We start from the raw sequence: 9,455 nt of genomic DNA, 5'->3' as shown, positions 1-9,455 counted from the left end.
CCAGTGCGAAGGCATGGAGGGGGCGGGAGCTGGCGCGGAAGTGAGGTTCATGGATCCGGAAGTGGAGGTGGCCAGCGGACCGCGCAGGAGGCGGTGGGTCGGCGGTAAGTGGTGGCGGCTCAGAGTCAGCCGGGAACCCGCCCCGGCTGATTCCGTGACTTCCTCACTCGCGCGTGTCACGATCCTGTTCCACACTCGCTCCGCCGCCCGCCTCCTGTCCTGTCTGACCAAGAAGGCGCCGTCAGGAGCGCGCGGTGTAGCCGCCGGCTCAGAGTACTGGGTCACTTGTGAGGCCAGGAGGTTGTAGAAGGAAACCTTGATAAATTAGGGTGCATCCATATCGCCTGCTCTCGCCAGCCCCAGCGCCTTTGCAGACTGCCGTGCTCTCCGTCCCGTGGCTGCCTTTTCTTGATGCGTCTGCTTCAGAGGTTGCCGGCTAGTGTTTACCCTGCCTCCCTTCCGCCATCGTGTCCAACTGCCGGATTCCCCCATTGACCTCTGGTGCAGCGCTGGTGACTGAGAATGTTGTTCCTGCCACCATGAGAACCCGACCTGCCTGTGAGCGGGGATTGGACTGTTTTCAGTGCTGCGAGGTCAAAGTAGGTGTGTACAATAGACAAGTTTTCAGGTACATGGTTAAAAATATTAAAGGAACCAGAAAGGAATATTTAGTGGTAACCTGAAAGTGTTTCTCCCAGGCCAGATGTGTCACAAACCTGTAAATTCAGGAGGCTGAGGCAGAAGAATGTAAAGTTTGAGTTTAGCCTTGCAACTGAGTGACTTGGCCAGACCTTGACTCAAAATAAATTTTAGTATCTTCTCTCACCATTAAATTTGACAGTTTTGCAGGAACAAAATAAATTTTAAAAGAAAACTGCAGATGCAGTTCAGTGCGGAGACCCTGGTTTTATCCCCAGTACAGGGGTTGGGGTTTCTCATGTCTAACCTCCAAAGCCCAGTTTTCCATTGAAGTAGGGATAAGTCAGTTTCCTAAGCACTAGTAAAGAAAAGTGTGCATACCCATCTATGTGTATTCCTACAAAAGGACAGCCTCTTTTACTTTTTTGTTAGAACTGGGGATTGAACTCAGGTTCTTGTGCTTGCCAGACAAGCATTTATTCTACTGAGCCATCTCCCTGGCTCCCATGGTCAGCCTCTAAGAGCTTTTTGGCGGTACCAGGGATCGAACTCAGGACCTCATGCTTGCCAGGCAGGCACATAGGCCACTGAGCTATATCCCCAGCCCCCCTCTAAAAACTGTTTTGACAGAGTAGTATAGAGTGGACTCATTTTGTTTCAATGGCTGCTCAGTAGTGTGTGTGTGTGTGTGTGTGTGTGTGTGTGTGTTTCACTGGGGATTGGAACCACACCACTGGCTCTTCTTTATTTTTGAGACAGTGTTTCACTGCTGGACTCAAAAACTTGGCATCGGGGGCTGGAGAGATGGCTCAGTGGTCTAAAGCACCTACTTGGAACAAGCTTGGCAAAGCACAGGGACCGCGGTTCGATCCCCCAGCACCACATGCCAGCCAGCCCCGCCCCCTGGTGGGCTGAGCTGGCCACACACATACACACACTAAATAAAAATGTAATAAATAAATAATTAAAAAAAAAAAAAAAACTTGGCATCCTCCGGCCTCAGCCTCCCAGAGTGCCTGGATTACAGATATGAAACACCACATCTAGCTGCTGGCTGCCCAGTATTTTACTAGTGCTATAATTCATCCTATTGCTTTTTTAAAAAATCTTATTTCTTGTTGGTAGAAATGTAAGTTATTTGCAGTATTCCATAATAAAAAGCGATGCTAGGTTGACTTTTTGTTTTTTAAATTTATGTGGTACTGGTGATGAAACCTGTGGATTTACACATGCAGAGTGCATGCTTTATCCCCGAGTCATACCCCCAGCCAGTGGTTGACTGATTTTTTTAGTTTTTTGCCTTTTTCTTTTTGAGACAAGGTCTTGATGTCTCATTGTGTTGTTCAGAGTGGTCTTTTTTTTTTTTTGTATTTTATTTTTTAGGGAAGGGTCTACAGGGTGTTCAGGGTCTCACTACTAGATCGGACTCGTAGTGATCCACCTGTTTACAGCCTCCCAAGAGCTGGGATTACAGGCGTGGGCCACCACGCCTAGTTTCAATTGCTGTCTCAGTGCACCCCAGGGGCAGCATGGCAGGGCAGTATGGCAGGCCCGCGGATCAAGCCCCCAGCCCCTTTGCCTGCTCAGAGTGGTCTTGAATTCACTATGTGGCCCATGGTTGCCTGGAACTCAGAGTAATTCTCCTGCCTCAACCTCCTGAGTTCTGGGATTAGAGTTTCAAACCACCACACCTGGCTTGTCTTTTATTTTTTTCCTTTTTTTGAGACAGCGTCTTCATCTGTAGTTTAACCTGGCCTTAAACTCACTAGCCCAGGTTTGTGATCCTGTCTCAGCCTCCGAGTGCTGGGATTTCAGGTGTGTGCTACTACACCTGACTACATTTTTTCTCCTGAACATCAAGGAACTTCATTTCCTACTCCTGATATTTTTGTTGAAAAAATGGGGATTAGCTGGACTGGGTAATAGACACCTGTAATCCCAGCACTCAGGAGCGAGGCAGGAGCATCATTGGGGGTTCAGAGTCAGTCTGGGCTACTTAGCGAGTCCAAGACCAGCTTGACTATAGCAAAGCCTTATCTCAAAAAGACAACAAAGGGCTGGGGAGATGGCTTCCCTGGCAAGTGCAATGGTTTAATACCTCATTCTGCAAAATAAAAAAAATAAAAAGACAACAAAAAGGAAAAAAAAATAAGGGTTGTTTTGATTTACAGATAAAACTGGAAAAAAAAACCCCACAAAAAACTGGCGTTTTATTTTTTTGAGACAGGAACTCATGAAGGCCAGGGTGGCCTTGAACTCACCTATGCGGGCCTCAAACTCAGTAGTCTTCCTGGCTCAACCTTCCAAGTGCTGGTCCCTGGTTCTCAAAAACAAAAACACAAGTGCTGGAATGACAGGTGCACTATTATACCAGGCTCAAAATGGCTTTTTCAAATTCGTATATAACCATAAACCTTGTATCAGGCTTTCCTTTAGACTCTGATAAAGAGGATCTGGATCCCCCTCCCTTACTTGGGGGTGTGTATTTACTGTTCAGGACACCCACCATGGTTTGGGGGTCACAGGTGAAAACGCCCCATGCTGCTCCTTGGCAGTGCTCACAGATGCAGCATATTTGGGTGCCTTTTTTTTTTTTTTTTTTTTTTTTGAGGTACCGGGGATTGAACTTAGGACCTTGTGCTTGCCAGGCAAGCGTATACTCTACTGAGCTATCTCCCCAGCCCTCGGGAACCTTTCTGCAGGGACTCCCTTTGGGGATGGGCCCTTCCCACTTCAGTATCTGTTCCCTGAGGCAGTGTCCCATCCTGAGTGGTGTGGCCTTGGCTGGGTACCAGGAGAAGTGAATTCCAGTTTGACATTCTGTTTCCAGGACATACACAGCAGCAGTGGCCGTAGCAGTGATGTCCCAGCCTGGGCCCTTACCCCTATTTACCTAGGGCATCTAGAGAGCAGCTTTGTGTTCCTTGACTTGCCAGCGGGGGGAGCCTTGTGGCCTGTGTAATATGGCACCCAGAGTCCCAAGGGGACAAGGCCTGCCCTGGGTGGGCAATGGGGACAGACAGCTGTTTCAGGGCAAGCCTGATGGTGCCTGCCTCACCTACTCCTGGGGGTGTGAACACCCCCACATCTATAGACCAGCTGCCCCCACTGGTCCCTATCACCACTGGTTTCAGGTTATCACATTCTCATGGCCAAGGCTGAATAGGGTCCACTGGAAGATAGGGGAGCAGCTGCTCAGAGGCTTCCACCCCCTTCTCTGCCCCGTAGAGCTTCTGAGGCTACACTACTTCCTCCAGGCCATGCCTGAGGCTCTGAGTCCCAAGCCTGGCTGGAGGTGTGTAAGAGTGGTGCAAGGCCACTGTTAGTCTCTGGTCCTCCTTCCTATTTGGGGCCTGCAAGGGCAAAGCTGCTGTGTTCTCACTATATCCCAAAGAAAAACCTCACCTGAGCATGGTGGTGCATTGCATGGGAAGGCGGGGCAGGCCAACAGCAAACTGGAAAGGGCAACTTAGTGAGTTAATGAGACCATGTCTCAAAAAATAAAGAGGGCTGGGGACGTGGCACAGTGCAAAGGCCCTATGTTCAATCTTCAGGGCTGGAAAGAATAACATAATAATAGAAAAGCAGATGGCTCAGAAGTAAAGGAGTGACATGGGTCTGAGTTGTGTACCATTGGGCTGTCCCCCTTGGAATTTGCACTGCTCAGCTCTCACTGAGCAGGCACAGACAGGAGCATGGGTGTCCAGGACAGATTCAAGGGGATCCCCATCCCAGCTCACTAGCGGAGGAGCCCAACTGTCCTTAAAATTTCACTGCAGAGCTGGGGATATAGCTTAACAGCATAAGTGCCTGCCTGGCAAGTGCAAGGTCCCAAGTTTGACTTCTGGTACCGCAGCAAAAAAAGAAAAGAAAAAGAAATCTCACTGCATGTGCATGCCTGTAATTTTAGTTGCTCTGGAAACTGAGACAGGAGGATGGTGAGTTTGAGGCTCTGTCTGCAGAGGCCTTTGGGTATCTGTGCACAGGTAGGCAAATCCTTATGTGGGACCTAGTCACGGGGGACAGTGCAGATCTCGACAGCCCCACATCTGTGGATCTCTGTGCTCCTCCTGTCTTAGGTTTCTGTCTTCCTGCAAGGACAGTTCTGCTGGGTGTCCAGCAGCCACATGGTCCTGTATTTAAGTAATCGTTGCTGAGGTTTGTGTAGCTTTTGTTCTGTTATGGTTCATCTATACACAGTCTAAGAAGGCTTCTTTGTGTGCATGTATTGGGTACCTTGACAGAAGGGTCCCAGGGCAGGATATCTTTAACATTTTTTGTTGTTGTTGTTCAAATGTATTTAGTACAGGGTTTACTGGGTCTCACGACACAGATTAGACTCAAGTGATTCTTCCTGTTTTTCAGCCTCCAAAGCACAAGCCATCACGCCCCGTCTCAACAGTGCACCTCGGGTGGGCCCCACACTCCCGGACAGTAGGGCAGGATCAAACCCTGGTCCTAAGCAGGCACTTTAATTCACTGAGCTATCTGGCCAGCCCTTTAACACTTTGATAAGCTTTGCTCAAAGGCAACAAGAAGCCAGGAGCACTGGCACAGGCCTGTAATCCTAGCTACTGAGGACAAGGCAGGACTGCAAATTCAAGGCTAGCCTGAGCTACACAGCAAGAGTCCCATCTCAAAACCAAAAAGAATACAGAATGAACTTTAGCATTGCCATGGATGCGAACTGCTGATGTTGTAACTGATCTGTTATTAAATTACTCTAGGGGCCGGGGAAATGGCTCAGTAGAATAAGGGCTGCCTTGGCAAGCGCAAGGGCCTGAGGTCAATCCCTGGTACTGCCAAAGAATAAATAAATAAATAAAATAATAAATTAAAAACAAAAATAAATAAATAAAAATTACTCTGGCCTACACTCATATTTCATATTTTTCTTTCTTTTTCTTCTTTTTTAAAATCTGTTTTTGAGACAGGGTCTCCCTATGCAGTTTAGGCTGGCCTTGGGCTCACTTTGTAGCCCAGTTTGGTCTTGAACTTGAAACAGTCCTCCTGCCTCAGCCTCCTAAGTGCTGGTATTACAGGCATGTTCCACCATGCCTGGCTTATATTTGCTTTTAATTTTTAATTTGGTATAATTTGGGACACAGGGACTTGGGAGACAGCACAGTGGCATAAATGCCTACCTGGCAAACCCAAGGTCCTGAGTTAAATCTGTTACCGCAAAAAAAGAAAAAAGACAGAAATTGACAGAGGTATTACTGAGTCCCTGTAGTAAAAATATCAGCCTGATATGCTTCTACACTAAGGCAGGTTTGTCCCCTAAAGCATGATCCTTTTTTAGCCTGTAATCCTCACACTTGGGAGGCTGAGGCAGTTTTAGGCCAGCCTGGGCAATTTAATGAGATGCTATCTCAGAAAACCAAACAAAAATTTAAAAAAACTTGCGGTGATGCTTGAGACTCAGATTTTTTTCTGATCTCAATCTCTCATGACCGGGCTGGTGAGATGGCTCAGTGGTCTAAGGCACCTACTTGGAGCAAGCTTGGCAAAGCACGGGGACCACGGTTCGATTCCCCAGCACCACATGCCAGCCAGCCCTGCCCCCTGGTGGGCTGAGCTGGCCACACACACACACACACAATAAAAATAAATAAATAAAGATTAACTTTGAAACAATACCTTTAAAAAAAAAAAAAAATCTCTCATGACCTTGACCATCTCCATATGGACTGGCCAGATGTTTTTTAACATATTCCCTAACCTGGCCAGGCTTGGTGGCACTCACCTGTAATCGCACAACTCTGGGAGGCTGAAGCAGGAGGATGGCAAGTGAGGTCCAGCAAAAGATGCTATCTCAAATTTGAAAAGGGGCTGGGGATGTAGCTCAGTGTGAAGGTCTTAGGTTCAAGTCCAAGCACCACAAAGCAAATTCCCTAACTTGGGTTTGAGTAAGAACATGCACAAGTAAGGTGCCCTTCTCTTCCCACCCTCTCAGGGTATCAGACCCACACCGTATCACCTGTGATGCTGACCCTGGTTTCCTGGTGGAGGTAGTCTCTCCAGATGCCCACAGTTATTTTACCATCATTGCCTTACCCTGCTGCGTTCTGGAAACGTGAGCTTTGGGCGGCACTGGTTTGGATACACAGATCCTGGAATATGTGTTGGAGGTGTAGCCTAGTTTATGCAACCTCTATCCTTGCCAGGCCCCCCTCAGGCAGGGAAGTCCTGGCATATAGACTCCACCAATGATATCCAGCAGCTGCCTGTCCCCTGCCATGCTTGGCTCCAAGAGCCACCTCTGAGCATGGGGGTGGGGGTGGGGTATATGAAAAAAGTGACTTCCACTGACAGATGAGAAGTTGGGGCCCGATGATGATGAACTAGAGGCCAACTTGAGTCCACTGCACTTTCCCCACATCCTCTGCCCCTCTTACCTATGAGCCCAGATGTGTCAGTTTGCCACACTTCAGCCTTCATTTCTCCATCTGTAAAAAGGAACAACACCTCTGATAGGCTTGCAGTGAGGACAGGGTCACAAAGCTCAGGGAAGAGTGGTGGCAGGGCCCAGGGGACATCCCAGGGTTTGAGGTGGGCCTGGAGGCCCCACATGGGGGCTGCTGAGCAGATGAACACCCCAGGTGACCACCATGACAAGTGGACAGACTCCTGAGGCCCAGAAAGGGTGTCTGTCAAGAGTGCATAGGCCAGTACCTGCCTTGACCTTGCTCACCCCTGGGGCAGTAGGGCCTGCTCAGCATCATCCTACTCCCTTGTGACTGACCTCCTGATGTTGTTACCAGCACAGGCCTGGGGTTTCTTCCTGCTCCTGCAGCATGGCTGTTAGCCAAAAGGCATCTTCATGCCCCAGGTGGCCCCACTTCTTCAGTGTGACTGTTGTCCTGCTGGACACTGAGCCCTAGAAGCTGACACAATAAGCATCAAAAGGAATGAAGCATCCTGACTTCCTCCTGTTTCCAGCACATGTGCAGGGCATAGAGCTGGGGAGAGGAGACCCAGTAAAGATACAGAGGACTGAAACTCCTGTGAGTGGGGGCAGCTCCAGTGGCCCACCCTCTGGGCCCTAAAGGACATAGGAGGAGCCATCAGTATGGCTTAAAGGTGTAATCCCTGCACTATGGGAGGTTGAGGCAGAGGACTGCAAGTGCAAGCCCACCCTGGACAATTTAGTGAGACCCCCATCTCAAAAATAAAACACTTAAAAGGTGTAGCTCAGGACAAAGGCCTGGTATTAAAAGTATTTCAGTGTATGTGCTGCCAGAGCAAACACTCTGGAAGTATAAGAGGCCAGAGGCCAGCCCTGTCAGAAACACAGACCACCAAGTGCCCACGTGGTCCACAGGCTTCAAAGCAGCACAGCAGAGGGAATGGGGTGAGACTGCACCCTCTGCGACAAGGCTAGACTTCTGTCTTCTGTCCAGCCACTGCTACTGCAAATTGGTGGCACCTCAGAGAGCTCAGTCTCCCATCTCCTGGGAGGTTGAAGCACCTTGGAGTGGAGCAATTCAGAGGGCAGTGGCCAGCCTGAGGGCAGAAAGGGTCAGGTTGGGTAGTTGCCTGAGGATGGCGACAGGCCGCATGTCCCCGTAGCCTAGGGCTCCTAAAATGAACCGACTGGCAGAAGCCGCTACAGCTTCGCCCCCTAGAGGCTATGCTGGCTACTGCAGGCCCTCCGCCTCCCGGCGGGAGCTAGGAAGGGGCGGGAGCCTGGTCGCTGACTTCCGTGAGCCCGAGGCTGCCTGCGAGTTTGGGGACCCCGGGCATCTGCGTCCCCAGCCGACCTCGCCACTCTAGTAACCTCGCGCAGACGTCCTTGGGGGCTTCTAGGGGTCCCCCCAGCTGGTCTCCGTTTTCCTGATCCAGTTTAAGGGTCCTAGTCTGGGGCAGGGAAGCGACTGCGGGTCCGCGGTGTCCTAACTGGTTGGGGGTTCCCTGTGCTGCCCTTTTTTTAAGCGCTCACCCGCCCCCTTCTGTCCCTGCCAAGGCCCTAGCGGGTCCCAGAGGACCGCGCACAAGTAACTCCGGAACCCGGAGCCGAAAGAGGAACCAACGCGGGCTGGGCAGGGCGGGGCTCAAAACCTTCGGAAGCTCCGCAGTGGGACACCCGGTGCCTAGACCGGGGAGGTCTTGCGAGGCGCCAGGAATGGCGAGGGTGTACCTCACAGAATGGGCGAGGCGGCGGGGTACACAAAGCAGGGGCCTCGGGCCGGGAAAGAAGGGGGGAAGGGTCGCGCACGTGGCCTGGGGGCGGGGCCGGTCGCTCAGCACCCCTATCTCGGCCACGTGCGGATTTAAACCCTCCCCCTACCCTATCGAGAACGGGGGCGCGCCCGGGGCCAAGGTGGAGGCATCCGGGGAGGAGGCGGGTTGCTGCGGGCCGCGCGCCTCAGCGTGGGGTGGGCGCGCCGGCGAGGAGGCGGTGCGCACGCCAAAGGAGGCGTGGTGCACCCCGCCGGGAGGGGCGTCTTGGAATGAGGCGGGACGCGCTCTGGGGCGGGGCGTGACAGAGTGGGCGGGGCTCACTATCCTGGCGCCTGAGGCTGGGGGGGAGGTGCTCCGGGAAGAGTGCGGGGGCGCACGCTAGGACGGGGTGGGGCTTCGAGACGTGGAAACCCAGAGTAGAGAGAGCAATAGAGGGGTAGGGGCTCCGGCGCTGTCCCGCGCTTGAGTGGGCGCGCAGCGGGACAGGCTTCCTCGGCCCGAGCCCCGCCCCCGATGCCAGCTTGTGCGCGGCAGCTGGGGTGGTAGAGGGCGCGCCGGAGGGGGCGTGGTCTCGGCGCCCCGAGGGGGCGTCCTCCGGGCGGGGCTGGCCGCGGCCGCCCCCGCGGGCTCCG

The sequence above is a fragment of the Octodon degus genome, unplaced genomic scaffold (assembly GCF_000260255.1).
Source record: "Octodon degus isolate 3935 unplaced genomic scaffold, OctDeg1.0 scaffold00050, whole genome shotgun sequence".
NCBI lineage: Eukaryota > Metazoa > Chordata > Mammalia > Rodentia > Octodontidae > Octodon > Octodon degus.
This window is presented reverse-complemented; position numbering follows the sequence as displayed.